The sequence below is a fragment of the Herpailurus yagouaroundi genome, unplaced genomic scaffold (assembly GCF_014898765.1).
Source record: "Herpailurus yagouaroundi ecotype Mexico unplaced genomic scaffold, PumYag 139, whole genome shotgun sequence".
Classification (NCBI taxonomy): Eukaryota; Metazoa; Chordata; class Mammalia; order Carnivora; family Felidae; genus Herpailurus; species Herpailurus yagouaroundi.
Window position 1 is genome coordinate 63701930 of NW_024412394.1, and position 13867 is coordinate 63715796.

At 41.5% G+C, this 13867-nt stretch overlaps 1 pseudogene; it reads right to left on the minus strand.

The window, feature by feature from the left end:
- Positions 1-11649: 11649 nt before the first annotated feature.
- Positions 11650-13462, minus strand: LOC121029839 (cytochrome c oxidase subunit 1-like; annotated as a pseudogene).
- Between the last annotated feature and the right edge of the window lie 405 nt (positions 13463-13867).

A 13867-nucleotide genomic window follows, 5' to 3' on the forward strand; every position in this document is an offset into this window, starting at 1 on the left:
GTTAAGATCCAAATGGCAAGCCAGAACACCAATTTCTTCATTTGCATGGAGACATAAAATGTCTAGAATCAGCATCCCCTTCCCTGTACAGAATTGGCTAAACCTCACATACCTGGCCCCTTGACTAACTTTTTTTAGACTTTGGGCTGAACAAAAATTTCCTGAGCATGTTATTCCTGCTGTCAGATTACGCTACAATGAAGTAAAGTACATTAGCCACATTCCAGGCCCAGGGCTGTACCCTGGTCATTGTGATAGGGCTTTGCCAGCTCCGGGCACATGATGTGAAATAAGAGACCCTTAGGTGTTTATTTAAGTGGATCTATTTTAATTTTCAAATTCCTAACAACATTTTCCCAATGAATATTTGGGTTCCTTATTTCCTTTTTGCTTGATTTCTTTCCCGGTATATTTATTAGCTTCCCTCCAGCAGTGTGTTTTCTAGTTCTTAACTCCTGTACCTCCTTTAAAGGACTTATTCTGAGTTTATCAAAATACATAGCAGTTCCTGGATCCAGTATTTAGTGCTGTCTGTGGTCTCCAGTTTTGCATATTCTCCTTATTTGCCTTTACTGTGAACACTTGCTGGCTCTCCTTGTTTCATCGTGCTCTTCGTCCTGCTCTTTGTAACCTGTCTGCCCTCCATCTGGACGAAGACTCTGGGCATAAAGGAAGTGGTCTCAGGTTTCATGGCACAACAGCAACCTTGCCCTCCACTTATCTGGTTTCCGAAGCACATGTCCGCTTTCAGTCAGCAGCTTAGAACATCACCCAGAACTGCAGCAGGCTTCTACACGAGCCACTGGAGTCTACCAGCTTCTAACCAAGCTTGCCACAGGAAAGTGCCATTTGGTCTGAGGTTCCTGCTGGTGCTTCAACTTCTCCGCTTGACCAGAAGCCAATGGACTTGAACCACGATGGTTGGTTTGAGGTGGTTTTATTAGTGGCCACTGGGAGAACTCAGTGTCATGGAGGCCACTTCCCTACTCCCTGCAAATCAGCCATCAGGGCATCTCCCAGCATGTGGCTCAGTGTCGCCTCTATGAGATTATGTGTGAGAAGTGCCCTTTAGGATTCACCGTTAGCACTTCCGTTGCATGTTGTCTTCCATTGTTTCACAGCTGATCGTGGAGTTGCTCATCTCCCCTCTTGTGCCCTCATTAGATGATAAATTCCAGGCATGCAGGCCCCGACTTACTCATCTCCACATGCCTCCCGCCTACAGCACTGTGCCCGGGGAGGAGTGGAAGAAAATGTCTGTAAAAGGAATTTCATGGAACTGTGATTGAGAACATACAGAATCTTTTAGGGGCGGTCATGCATCGTTAGGCTAGCAAAGGACCTTTCTGTAGCCGTGAGAGGTTTGGAAATCTGTTCTCAAGTTCTTGTAGCAGGGGACACATCACGTTTTGCAAAAGCATTTAAAGGAAAGGAGACTGCGTGTTCTGATTGAGCCGTCTGAGGATATACACATGCAAAAGGCAGGAGTTGATGCAGGGAAGCAACCCCCCCCCCCGTCTTGCTTCATCCTCAACCATCCGCTTTCTCTCTGTTTTCCCCCAAGTCCCCAGTTTGAGCTAATCTTCTTAGGGGAACTTTTTAGCCCTGTTTAATCAGGAGACAGGAAATGTGAGGTGGAGAGAGGAATTTACAGGGGGAGGCATGACATTCTGAAAACTCTGTATGTTCTTTGAAATATATTAAAATACAGATTCGCATTTTCGGACCCCAAATATCCGGGTTGCCTTGAAGGAGGATTAGGAGTGTCACAGCAGGGATGCAAAGAGAAAGATTCAACATCCACCCTTTGACATCTAGAGGAGGGCTTCTGGGTCGCAGAAAAGCATTCGTTGTGAAAGTCAAGCTTTGTGGCGAGAGAATTTCTTTAGCACCTGTCAAGAGCCATCCTGCGGACTAGATCATAATAAAAGGCAGGGATAGAGAGGAGTCAGCGTATGACAGAAGGTAGGTGGCATGTGTGAAAGAGAAGAGAAAATGAGGAGAAGCAGGCAGTGAGGCACGGTGTCGTAACCACCCCTCTTTGGGCTGATGTCCGAGCAGCCAAGGTGAATTGGCGGAGACAAAAGTAAAGGGCTTTGTGCCCTGAACGTTCTGGATCCCTGGGAGGTTGGCAACATCCGCCTGTTGGCACATCTACCAAGGCTCACCCCTGAAGGAGAAGTTGTCGTGACAGATGGGCCCGAGGCGGCGCCCAGAGCTCCACAGCCTACCAGGCAGTTTGCAGGGAGCCAGAGGTCCCTGAGAGGCCCACTGCAGAAATTCAGAGATCTGGGGAGGACTGCCTGGAGGCGGAGGTCAGGAGGAAGAAGCTGCAGAGGAAGGGGAAGTGGCCTGCACGCTGGAGCCTGGTGGCAGATGATAGAATGCTGTTCCCAGCGGGCAGGTGGATGGGCCCATTGAGCCTCAGCAGTCACTGGTGTAGGGCCCAGACCAGATCTTTACTGTGACCATGGCCTGGCCCCTGGAAGGAAGGTGAGAGACAGACCAGCTAGAGGAGAAGAGTGCCTTTAGTTAGCGAAGCCATTCGCACATTGAAGCCATGTGGGGTAAATAGTACTTTTATTTTGTGTCTGAAGACGCCGCGGCTCCAGAAGTTGAGGTGATTTACCCAAATTCATCCAGGGGCCAGCAGACTCCGGTCAGGATTCAGCACTCACCCCCAGCAGTGCAACCAGGTGCTGAGCATCACTTTCTCTGCTCCATTGAAGCTTTTGATGTTTTCTGGTTTCTACTTTTAGCTGTCTTGCTTAATTTGGAAAGATGCCCAGAATTCCTCCCAGATGCACACCCCAAACAAGTAAAATGCAACGTGGCTTGGTACTGTGGTAATGACTCAATCAATTACCTTAAAAAATTTTTTTAAAGTTTATTTATTTTTGAGAGAGAGAGAGAGAGCACGAGCGAGGGAGAGGCAGAGACAGAGAGGGAGACACAGAATCTGAAACAGACTCCATGCTCTGAGCTGTCAGCACAGAGCCCGATGAAGGGCTTTAAGTCAGAGAAAGGTGAGATCATGACCTGAGCCGAAGTCAGATGCTTCACTGACCGAGTCACCCAGGTGCCCCATCAATCAGTTACCTTTTAATAAAAATGCTGCAGTAATTCCAAAAAACAAAAAACAAAAAAAACCCCAAACTCCACATGGGACAAAAGTGGTTATTGGGGGAATCCCTTGAAGAGTTCTCTCAGTTGATTTTATGACTCACTTATTTGGAGCTTATTGGATTTACATTTTATACTCCAAACTCAAAAGGAAATCGTTAAACATAGCAGAATGTTGAATGTTCACACTTCATGCCTTTTCCATTTTTCTTTGTTTTTCATATGGTCAGAGCCTGTGATAAAGACCTATCACAGTACCTATATTTTTCTCATTAACCAATGTAGAAACTCCGTTGCTTAATCGGGATTTTGTCATATTTTACATTTCAAGTTTTTCTTGGGAGTTAAAAAAATATATACGCTTGTCACCAGACAAAGCCAACACAGAAAGAGGTGGCAAAGGAGTTAGCGCGTGTGGCCTGAGTGGGAGGCACCTGTGGTCTGACTGAGGTCAGGGGAGCTTAGAGAACTGGGTATCGCAGCTCATCCCAGGCCAGTACACAGACCCGCCGCTCCCCACCTCCTCTCCACCAGCGTTTGCCCAGTAAGTTCAGCCGCAAAGTAGGTGACACTGGAAGTGGAGGGAGGTGCATGTTGACTGTACACAAGTGTGATTAAAAGCCACTCCTTTTATTCTGTCTGGAGACAAAATAGCTTCCTAGATCAAATGTTTATGATTTGAACTTGAAATGTCATTGGTGGAATATGTATTTTGCTTACAAATGAGACTAAGGGAGTTGTATGGAGGCTTCCGTAAGTCAGACATAGGGGTTTGGAAATGTCTTGACCCCTATCAAAGTACAATAAACTTGCCATTAATAATTCCTTGCTGGGTTTTTTGAAATTTCTTAACTTTTATTTAGATTTGAAAATATTGGGAAGGACTAAAATGACATATGTAGTGCTGGACTGACTGTATTTGTCTTTGGGTACCCACATGACATGTAGCATCTGTGCTCCATGGCCAGACATACTGCTCCACCTGGGTTTTAAAATACAGGGAGCAGAGTGGGGTGCCTGGGTGGCTCAGTCCAGCTTAAGTGTCCAGCTTCAATTCAGATCATGATCTCATGGTTCGTGGGTTCGAGTCCTGCGTCAGGCTCTGTGCTGACAGCTCGGAGCCTGGAGCCTGCTTCAGATTCTGTGTCTTCCTCTCTCTCTGCCCCTCCCCAACTCATTTGTGCACGCACATGCTCTCCTTCTCTCTCTCAAAGATAAATAAACATTAAATAATAATAAAATAAAATATGGGGAGCAGAGTTTGGTAAACGCCTTGGCTGGACATTAAAGTAAGGCAGTAAGACTTCATATCGTGATCCCAAAAGGATTAAATCCACAGCACTAGGGAGTTCAATTTAATGAGTCTTAGAAAATAGATGATCACCATTCTTAAGGAAATGTATAGCATCCTTCTAATACATGCAAATTCAACAGAAGTTAGAATATACCAGGATTTCTCATTTAGCTGATTTTTTATTTAACGTAATTTCAAATAAATTTAAGCATAGGATAATTACAGCAGGATTGCAACAGTTTTATAGAAATTGAGAATTATAGCATTGTGAATTAGGAGACAAGAGAAAAAAAAAATTCTCACACATCCCCCTAAGAGCTAACATCATTTTGGTGTGTTAATCATTGATTCCTCAGCTGACCCCCCACATGGGAATCACCTGGGAAGCTTGTTACCGTGCAGATCTCAGGTTCCTTCTCTGAGTCAGAGTCACTGCGGGTAAGACCCCACAAATTTATATTTTTAACAAGCTCCCAGGGTTGATTCTGATTTGCAGCTGGGATATTAGCTTGTTTAGCTACTCAGGGGATAGTTTTACCACCAGTTCATCTGGAGGGCTCATTCCAGGCTTTGTGCACAGATCACCTCTGATGAAGGCAATGGGAAGCCACTAAAGGCTCCAAGCAGGAGGTGACCCAATCTTATTTGCTTTTAAAAGCTTATTCTGGAATCAGTTCATATGAGGGGAGGCAGACTTGGATTCAGGGGGACTGATTATGAAACATGGTGGACACAGCTGAGGCATATTTAGAAGGTGGATTTGGTAGAACCTGGTGATGACTGAATTTCACAAGGAAATAGCAAGACATCTTCTAGACTCAGGGAATAATATAGGTGGTAAAGACTATTCATGGAGATAGGGCACACAAGAACTTTATTTCTCTCAAATACTTTTTATTATAATTTATTATTTTTCTCTCAAATACTTCTATTAAATTTCCTCTCAAATTATTGAGAGAAAATATAATTTATTTATAATTTCTCTCAAATACTTTTCCAAAAGGTGGTATTTAAATAATGTATTTTAGCTTAGGCAAAATATAACTGCCATTATATTATAATGAAATCTTTAAGAGGGAAAAGTAGTAACTTCACAGTGGAGAAATCAGGTAGACTTCACCTTAACCAAGAGATCCAAATTAATGTCACCAGGAATGACACATATCCATACCATGTACCCCTGATGTGATGCAGTGAGAAGGGCAGAGCATCACATCTGGGGTATTCTTACCAAAAGTACATAACCTTGTTTTTGTAATGAGAAAACCTCAAACTAAAAATGAGGGACATTCTACAAAATAACGGGCCAGTCCTCTTCAAATGTGTCAAGGGCAATGGAAGGCAAAGAAAAAGAGGCACTGTCATAAACAGAAGACTAAGGAGACATGACAGCCAAATAAAATGTGGAGCCTGGGACAGAAAAAGGATATTTAGTGGGAAAACTGACAAAATTTGAATAAGGTGTGTAAGTTATTTAATAGTGTTATAGTGTGTGATGGTCCCCAGGTTTTGATAATTATACTATGCTTATGGAAGATGTTAGATTTAGGGAAATCTGAGTGAAGGGCGTATGTGTTTTCCGCTACTTTAGCCACTTTTCTGTATATCTAAATTACAAAGTTAAAAAATTACAAGCAACATTCATTTTTGTAACAATTAAAAAATATAGAGTAAAAGACACCTTTAAAGGGTTTACAGCTTCTGTGATAAAGTCACTGGTGCTTGAAACAATGTGTATGTAGGGTACAAAATCTATGTGAATTGGTTCCAGTTCCTGTGTGTCTAGTAATTTTCCTCTTCACTAGTTTGGACTGGTTTAGGCTACAAAACCTCTGTATTTCCACTCTCTTCATCATTGGTCTCAGCTGAACCTTTTGATATTGTGGGATTCCTGGGGGTAAATTCCTGCGTGACAGGTGAGGCCACATAACAGCACTCCTGGGCTGAAACGCTGAGATCAAGAGTGAAAGGCAAACTGTCCGCAATATCTATTCCTTAATTTCCCTTCTGGAAACATCTCTTCCCAGAACTACCTTCCTACTCTGACCATTCTCTCCCTCACTGAGTAAACCTGAAACCCACTTTAACCCACTTGTTATCCCTCACAGCTATGGAGGGATAACTTGGAAATAGCAAAATCAACTCACAAGTTCAGGTGTTAACAAGCAAGGAAGCCCCTCCTAGTTTTCTTCCCTCTCAAAAGACATTTGCATTTAACAACTATCCGGGATGAACTGGAGGGAATTTTACACTCTGAGGCAAGACCAGAGCAGTGCAGAGCTGGGTGGGGAGTTGCCAGTGTTTCTGGAGTCATTCAGGTACGTGAAACTTCTGGAGCTAAGGTTGCAGGGATCTTTGCACCCTGGAACTGGCCTGTTGTAGGGCCAACACCTAAATGTCCTGGGAGAAGTAACATGAGGTTGGTTACCTGTGTTAACTTCCATTGTTTTTGCCAGAATTGAGGCTTGTTATGTTTTGATGCTGACCTTGTTTTCAAGTTAACCTTGGTTTGACTCTCTCTTCAAAATGGATGGAAGCTTTTGCTTTGATACTTACCAACACCATTAATATTTTGGGACCAGAGAACAGTATTATATTTTCATTGCCAACTCAAATGTAAATCGTGTTCTAAATCCCATAGTAAAAATAAATTTTTTTAATGTTTATTTATTTTTGAGAGAGACAGAGACAGAGTGTGAGTTGGGGAGGGGCAGAGAGAAAGGGAGACAGAATCCGGAACAGGCTCCAGGCTCCAAGTTGTCAGCACAGAGCCTGACGCGGGGCTCGAACTCACAAACCGTGAGATCATGACCTGAGCTGTAGTGGGATGCTCAACCGACTGAGCCACTCAGGCACCCCTCTAAATCCCATATTACCATTAAGGTAGTTTGTTTACAATTCCTAGTGTTATTTGGCATTAACCTCTCCCACAAATGGCCATCAGGACATTTCCTCTTGAACAGTAGAGATGGTGATAGCTTTCTTAGTTGTTTACCCAGCATTATATGAAGCCTCCTTGCCTTTGTGTCCCCTGCCTGCCTTCAGCTGATGCAGTAAAGAGTCTGCCCGAGGCCCTGGGCTTCTTAGCAGAGAGAAGCCTGGCAAGTGGATTCAGGGCATTATTTGCAGGACAGGTACCAGAGTCTGAGCCTTAGGAGCAGACTCAGGAGAGGGAGAGCTGTGCCCCGAGAGGTGAACTCTGACTGCTCAAAATAGTCCTCGTAGTCTTTGTCCTCCAAGCCTGAACCTGATAAGCAAGCTTTAATCTCAATTGCTCCCTGTCACCTGCCTTTTACTTGACACTGCAATTCTCCAGGTGGCTATTCCTGGAGGGTGCTTATCCAGAGATTCATTTCTTCCTTTTTATCTCACTGCCAATGTTAACTTTGACTTAATGGAAGTATAATTTATAAGCCATAAAATTCACCATTTCAAGTGTACAATTCAAGGACTTCTTTTGTAGAAGAACTTTTTTACTGGATTGTGCATCCATTGCTGCAATCCAGTTTTAGAACATTTCATCATCCTAGTAAAATTCCTTTATGTCCGTTAACCCCCAACTCCAGGCAACCTCTTATCTATGTTCTTCTGTGTTAATATAGTGTTAATATAGACTTTTTTTTTTTGCATTTCATATAAGTGGAATAATATGGTATGTGGTCATTTGTGCCTGGCTTCTTTAACTTAGCATAATGTTTTTGAGGTTCTTCCATGAGGTAAGCAGGTCAGTGCTGTTTTTGTGATGGCAGGTTCCTACTACCCCAACCTCAAAATTCCTTAAAGCTGCTAAGACCACCTGCTCGTTAGGTGGTCCTCCCACTTCTCTTCCTGTTCCCTAACGTCAGTTTTCCACGTTATTGGGTCTGATCTGTTCTTCTCCCTGCTCAGCATGGATGGCCTCACCTGGGCTCAGCTGCCTGGCCCTGCCCTCTCCAGTCCACCTCACCACATTCAGGTCTTGTTCAAATGATACTTCCTTAAAGGGGTCCTCTCTGACCTCCTTGACTAAAATAACATCATTTGTCCTGAACTATTAGCTTGCCCTGCTCTGTTTCTTCATAGTTTATTAATTCTTTAAATTATATTTTCTGTTTATCTTTAAAAATATTTTTGAGTTATAATTGCCATATAACATTAGTTTCAAGTGTACCTGATTCAATAGATGTTTACATTGCAAAATTATCACCACAGTAAGTCTAGTTAATACCCATTATCATACTAACATATATATTTTTTTCCTTGTGGTAAGAACTTTTAAAATCTACTTTCTTAGCAACTTTCAAATATACAGTGCAATGTTATTAACTATAGTCTTCATGCTGTTCATTATATACCCAGGACTGACTTATTTTATGACGAGAAGTTTGTGTTTGTTGACCACCTTCACCCATTCTGCACCCTCTGCCTTCCACCCCATCTCTGGCAACCACCAATCTGTTCTCTGTATCTGTGAGTTCATTTTTTCTTTTTAAAGATTTCACATATTAGGGGTGCCCAGGTGGCTTAGTCAGTTAAGTGTCTGACTTCAACTTGGTAATGATCTCACCGTTTGTGAGTTTGAGCCCTGCATCGGGCTCTGCTCTCAGCACAGAGCCTGCTTCAGATCCTTTGTCCCTCTCTCTGTCTTAGGCTGTGGTGGGCTTAGGTGATAGATACACTCCAGAGGTTAATAGGACAAAAAATTGAGAAGCCGTGCTTCTAGAGGATTTAGGGAATGGATGCCAGTGGGTGGTCGGCAACCATCTAGTTCAGGTGTTGGAGCTGGACATGAATGGCAAAAGCCCAGAAGAAGCTAGTAAAAAAAGATCTCTGAAATAATGAAAAGAGTTATTCCATCCTGAAGCCCTTTTTGAACAATTGGTATGTGGTGACCTTGGAATGTACTTTCTCAGGTAATGTCTCATCATCATCGATACATAGTCAAGACATTAGTTATGTCTAAGGATAAGAGGAATATTAAGTTAAAGTAAAATCATATTACTAGGCATGATTTTATAAGGAGAGCTGAGAGAGTGCCTGGAAGTGGTTGGGGACAGTCGTTTACTGTATGGTATGTGGGGATTTGGTGGGTCATTAGGTGTTATCATGTAAGGGAAAGGCTTACTAGTAGAGTGAATACGTAAGCTTGAATTAAGGCCATAGTGAATTCAAGGATAGTAGAATAAGAATAATGAAGGTTAATGAGAGCCTTGGTGAGCTAATGTTCATTAAGGCAAGGCTTCCTCCTCCAAATAAATGGATGAGTAGGTGTTCAGCAGCGATATGGGCAGTTTGTACTAGATACAGCTAGTGCTCTTGGTTGGATGAAAAGACTAATGGTTTCGTTAACTACTAGTACTGGAATGAGTGGGATGGGTGTCCCTTGAGATAGAAAGTGGGCTAAGGATGCTTTTGTTTTGTGACGCAAACCGTTAATTACTGTCCCTACTTAAGGTGGAATGGCTATTCCCAGATTCACTGAAAGTTGTATGGTAGGTGTAAATGAGTGTGGTAGTAGGCCCAGGGGTTTGCTGGGTCAATAAAAGGATGAGGAACAGAATATTAGGGTTCAGTTTTGTCCTTGATTTTGTCCTATGATTATGGATAGTTATTATTTGTTTTTTTTTTTAATATATGAAATGTGTTGTCGGATTGGTTTCCATACAACACCCAGTGCTCATCCCAAAAGATGCCCTCTTCAATACCTATCACCCACCCTCCCCACCCTCTCACCCCCCCATCAACGCTCAGTTCTCAGTTTTTAAGAGTCTCTTATGCTTTGGCTCTCTCCCACTCTAACCTTTTTTTCCCTTCCCCTACCCCGTGGGTTTCTGTTAAGTTTCTCAGGATCCACATAAGAGTGAACACATATGGTATCTGTCTTTTTCTGTATGGCTTATTGGATAGTTATTATTTGGTCTGATGTTAACTGACTTAGTCATTGTTTGATAGCAATTAGACAGTTGTTGATTAGCTGGTTAGGTATAGGGGATATAACGAATAAAACTTTGATAGATAACCCTATCATTACTGGGGTACTGAAAGAGGCACATAGATTTTCATTTACTTTTTCTCTCAAGAGGTGAGGTACTCCAGTGTCGTCGTTTTTAATTCTGAGCTTGATGGGTAGTAATGTTTTGAAATGTTTAGTTGAAATATAACAAATAGGGTTATAATGATTGACATGAAGGTGATAAATTATGTTGATGTGTCTAGTTGTGGCATATCATTAAAAAGAGGCTTAAACTCTGTCTTTAACTTATAAGGTTAATGCTATTTAGCTTCTTAATGACATTACAGTACAGTTGCAGATCATTTTTCTAAGTGTTTTAGTGGAATTAATTCAGGAATGATTGGTATAAAATTGATTTAACCCACATTTCTGAGCACTGCCCATAATATAGGCCTGGATGTATAGGTATTCTGGTTGATTTAATTGTCTTGAGATGGCATCTATTTTTAGGCCTAGAGAGGGATGGATCATGAGTGTAAGATGTCTGCTAATGAGATTAATATTTGGATTTTTATTTCTATGCAAAAACAACTTGGTTGTCCACCTTTACTCGTTGTAGTTCTCCTGGTGTTAGGTGTTGTGTGGGGATCAAAGTTTAAGAAGTCAAAGAAGTCAAGAAATAGAAGTCACAGTTTAAGTCTTCATAGTCTGTATATTCATAGCTTCAGTATCATTGATGGCCCATAGTTTTTACAGTTAGTGAGGGGTTGTTGATCTCAATTAGGATTAGGATAGTCGCTGGTAGGATAGTCTATATTGTTTCTACTTCTTGTACACCTATTGTATTTAGGTTAATTTAGCTGTTAATATTAGTGAAATGATATAAAGAACTAGAGAGCTGATTAAGAAGATGATTATGTATGGTTGTTAAAGTGTAGGAGTTCTTCTATGATGGGGGATGTTGTACCTTAGAAGCCTAGTTGAATGGATATGCCATGGAGATATAAAGAACCTACACCCAGGAGAGCCCGGGTGGCTCAGTTGGTTGAGCGTCTGACTTTGGCTCAGGTGATGATCTCCCAGTCTGTGGGTTCAGGCCCCACATTGGGTTCTGTGCTGACAGCTCAGAGCCTGGAGCCTGCTTTGGATTCAATGTCTCCCTCTCTCTCTTCCCCTCCCCCACGTGTGCTCGCTCTCTCTCTCCCTCTCAAAAATAAATAAACATAAAAAAATTTTTAAATGACTTACACCCATAATTTAACTTTGACAAAGTTATGTAATTTTTACTAATATTTCACTTTTGAGAAAGACATAATGGTTATGGTATTGACTTGAAACCATTTTGAGAGGGTTCTATTTTTTCCTTTCTTATTTTAGACTTATATAAGTGGGTTCTTCAAATGAATGATATTGTAGAGGGTAGCCATGTAGTCATTCAAGATTAGTGTTAGTTAATTCCACTATTGCTACTTCTCATTTAGATGCAAATGCTTCTCAAATTATGAATATAATTAATATTACTGCTGTTAGCGAGATAAATAAACCTAGAGATGGCATAGTATTTCATGTTGTGTATGCATCTGGATAGTCAGTGCAATGTCAGAGTATTCTTGAGAGGCCAAGAAAGTGCTATGGGAAGAAAGTTATATTAGCTTCAATTTCTATGATTGTAAAGAGGCTTTTGCCCAAGTATGGTTGAATGTGTAGCCTGAAAATAATGGGAATAGTGACTAAATCTTCCTATGATGGTGAATAATGCTCCTATTGATAATACATAGTAAAAATGTCTTACCAAACGTATGTGTCCTGGAGAATAATGTCTAGGGATGAGTTGGCAAAGACAATTCCTGTTAGACCTCCTACTGTGAATAGGAAGATAAAAGTTATAGTATGGCTAGTAATCATTTAATGTTTCTATGAAGGGTTTCTAGTTAACTAAATACTTTTATTCCTGTAGGGATGACAATAATTCTATTAGCTGATGTAAAACATGCTTGCGTATCAACATCTGTGCCTACTGTTAATATATGATAGGCTCATACAATAAAACCTAGGAATCCAGGAGATATTATCACTCAGACTATTCCTATATGTCCAAAAGGTTCTTTTTTACCTGAATAATACATCATACCACATGAAATTATTCTAAATTCAGGGAAGATAAGAATATAAACTTTGGGATATCTGGAGAATTGAAATCAAAATAGGTATTGGTGGGGCACCTGGGAGGCTCAGTCAGTTAAGTGTCTGACTCTTGATTTCGGCTCAGGTCATGATCTCACAGTTGTGGGATTAAGCCCCATGTCGGGCTCCATGCTGGGTAAGAATCCTGCTTAGGATTCTCTCTGTCCCTCTCCCTCTGATTCTCCCCTGCTTTCTTTCTCTCTGAAACAACAACCACCACCACCAAACAAAAAAAGTCAAAGTAGGTATTGGTATCAACTTGGGTTGCCTCCTCCTATAGGATCAAAGAATGTGGTGTGTAGGTTATGGTCTGTTAGTAATATGGTAATTCAGACTAAGACTGGATGTGATAGTAGTCGCAGGATGGTTGTGGTTAGGAGGGATCCAATGAATGAAGGTGTTGGGTATTGAGATATAGCTGGGTGGTTTTATATTAATAATTATGGTAATATGATTGATAGCCCCTAAAATTGAGGCTACACATAGATGCAGAGAGAAGATGTTAAATTGATTGAGGCTTCTATGTGAGCTAGGTTGCTGGCTAGGGGTGCTTATACTGTTCAACTGGTTCCTGTATGTGCTCCAACTGTTGGTGAGTAAGAGCAGAAATGATGGTGGTTATAGTCAAAGCTCATGTTATTTATTTGGGGGAATGCTTTATTAGGTGCTCTTATTGTTAAGGGGACTAACAGTTCCCAAATTCTCTGATTATAATAGGTAATACTCTAAAGAAGATTACCACAAGTGCATGGGCAATTGTGAGTACATTATAAATTAGGTCATCTCCCGATAAACTCCAGGTTGGCCAAGTTACACATGGGTTAAAAGCTTCAGGCAGTTCCTCCTATTTTAGTTAATGCACCAGATAGTAGGTATAGAGTGCTGATATCTTTATGGTTTGTGGAGAATAGTGGGCAGTTTATGAACATAAGTAAAATGGCTGAGTAAGCAGTAACCTCTAAATGTAAAGTCAGAGGTTGAGTCTTCTTTTTGTCAAGCCCTGTGGTGAATATCCTACTGAATTACAAATTCAAAGAAGCAGCTCCAACACTGCTGGGCTTCTCCTGCCCTCCCCCCCCCCCCCGATGGTGAGAGACGTAATTGAAGCCAACTGATTAGGGTATTAACCACCAACTAAAATTTCATGGGGTGGAAACCCACCAATCTAGTAAGGTTTTAGCTTAAAGAACTTGATTTGCATTCAATTGATGTAGGATAGAGTTTTGCAATCCCTGTACTTTTTAGGAATTAAGTGAATATACTTGCTTAGGACTTTGAAGGGTTTTGGTCTTTTCTAACCTAAATTTCTAGTCCAAGATTGATAGGTGCAGGTG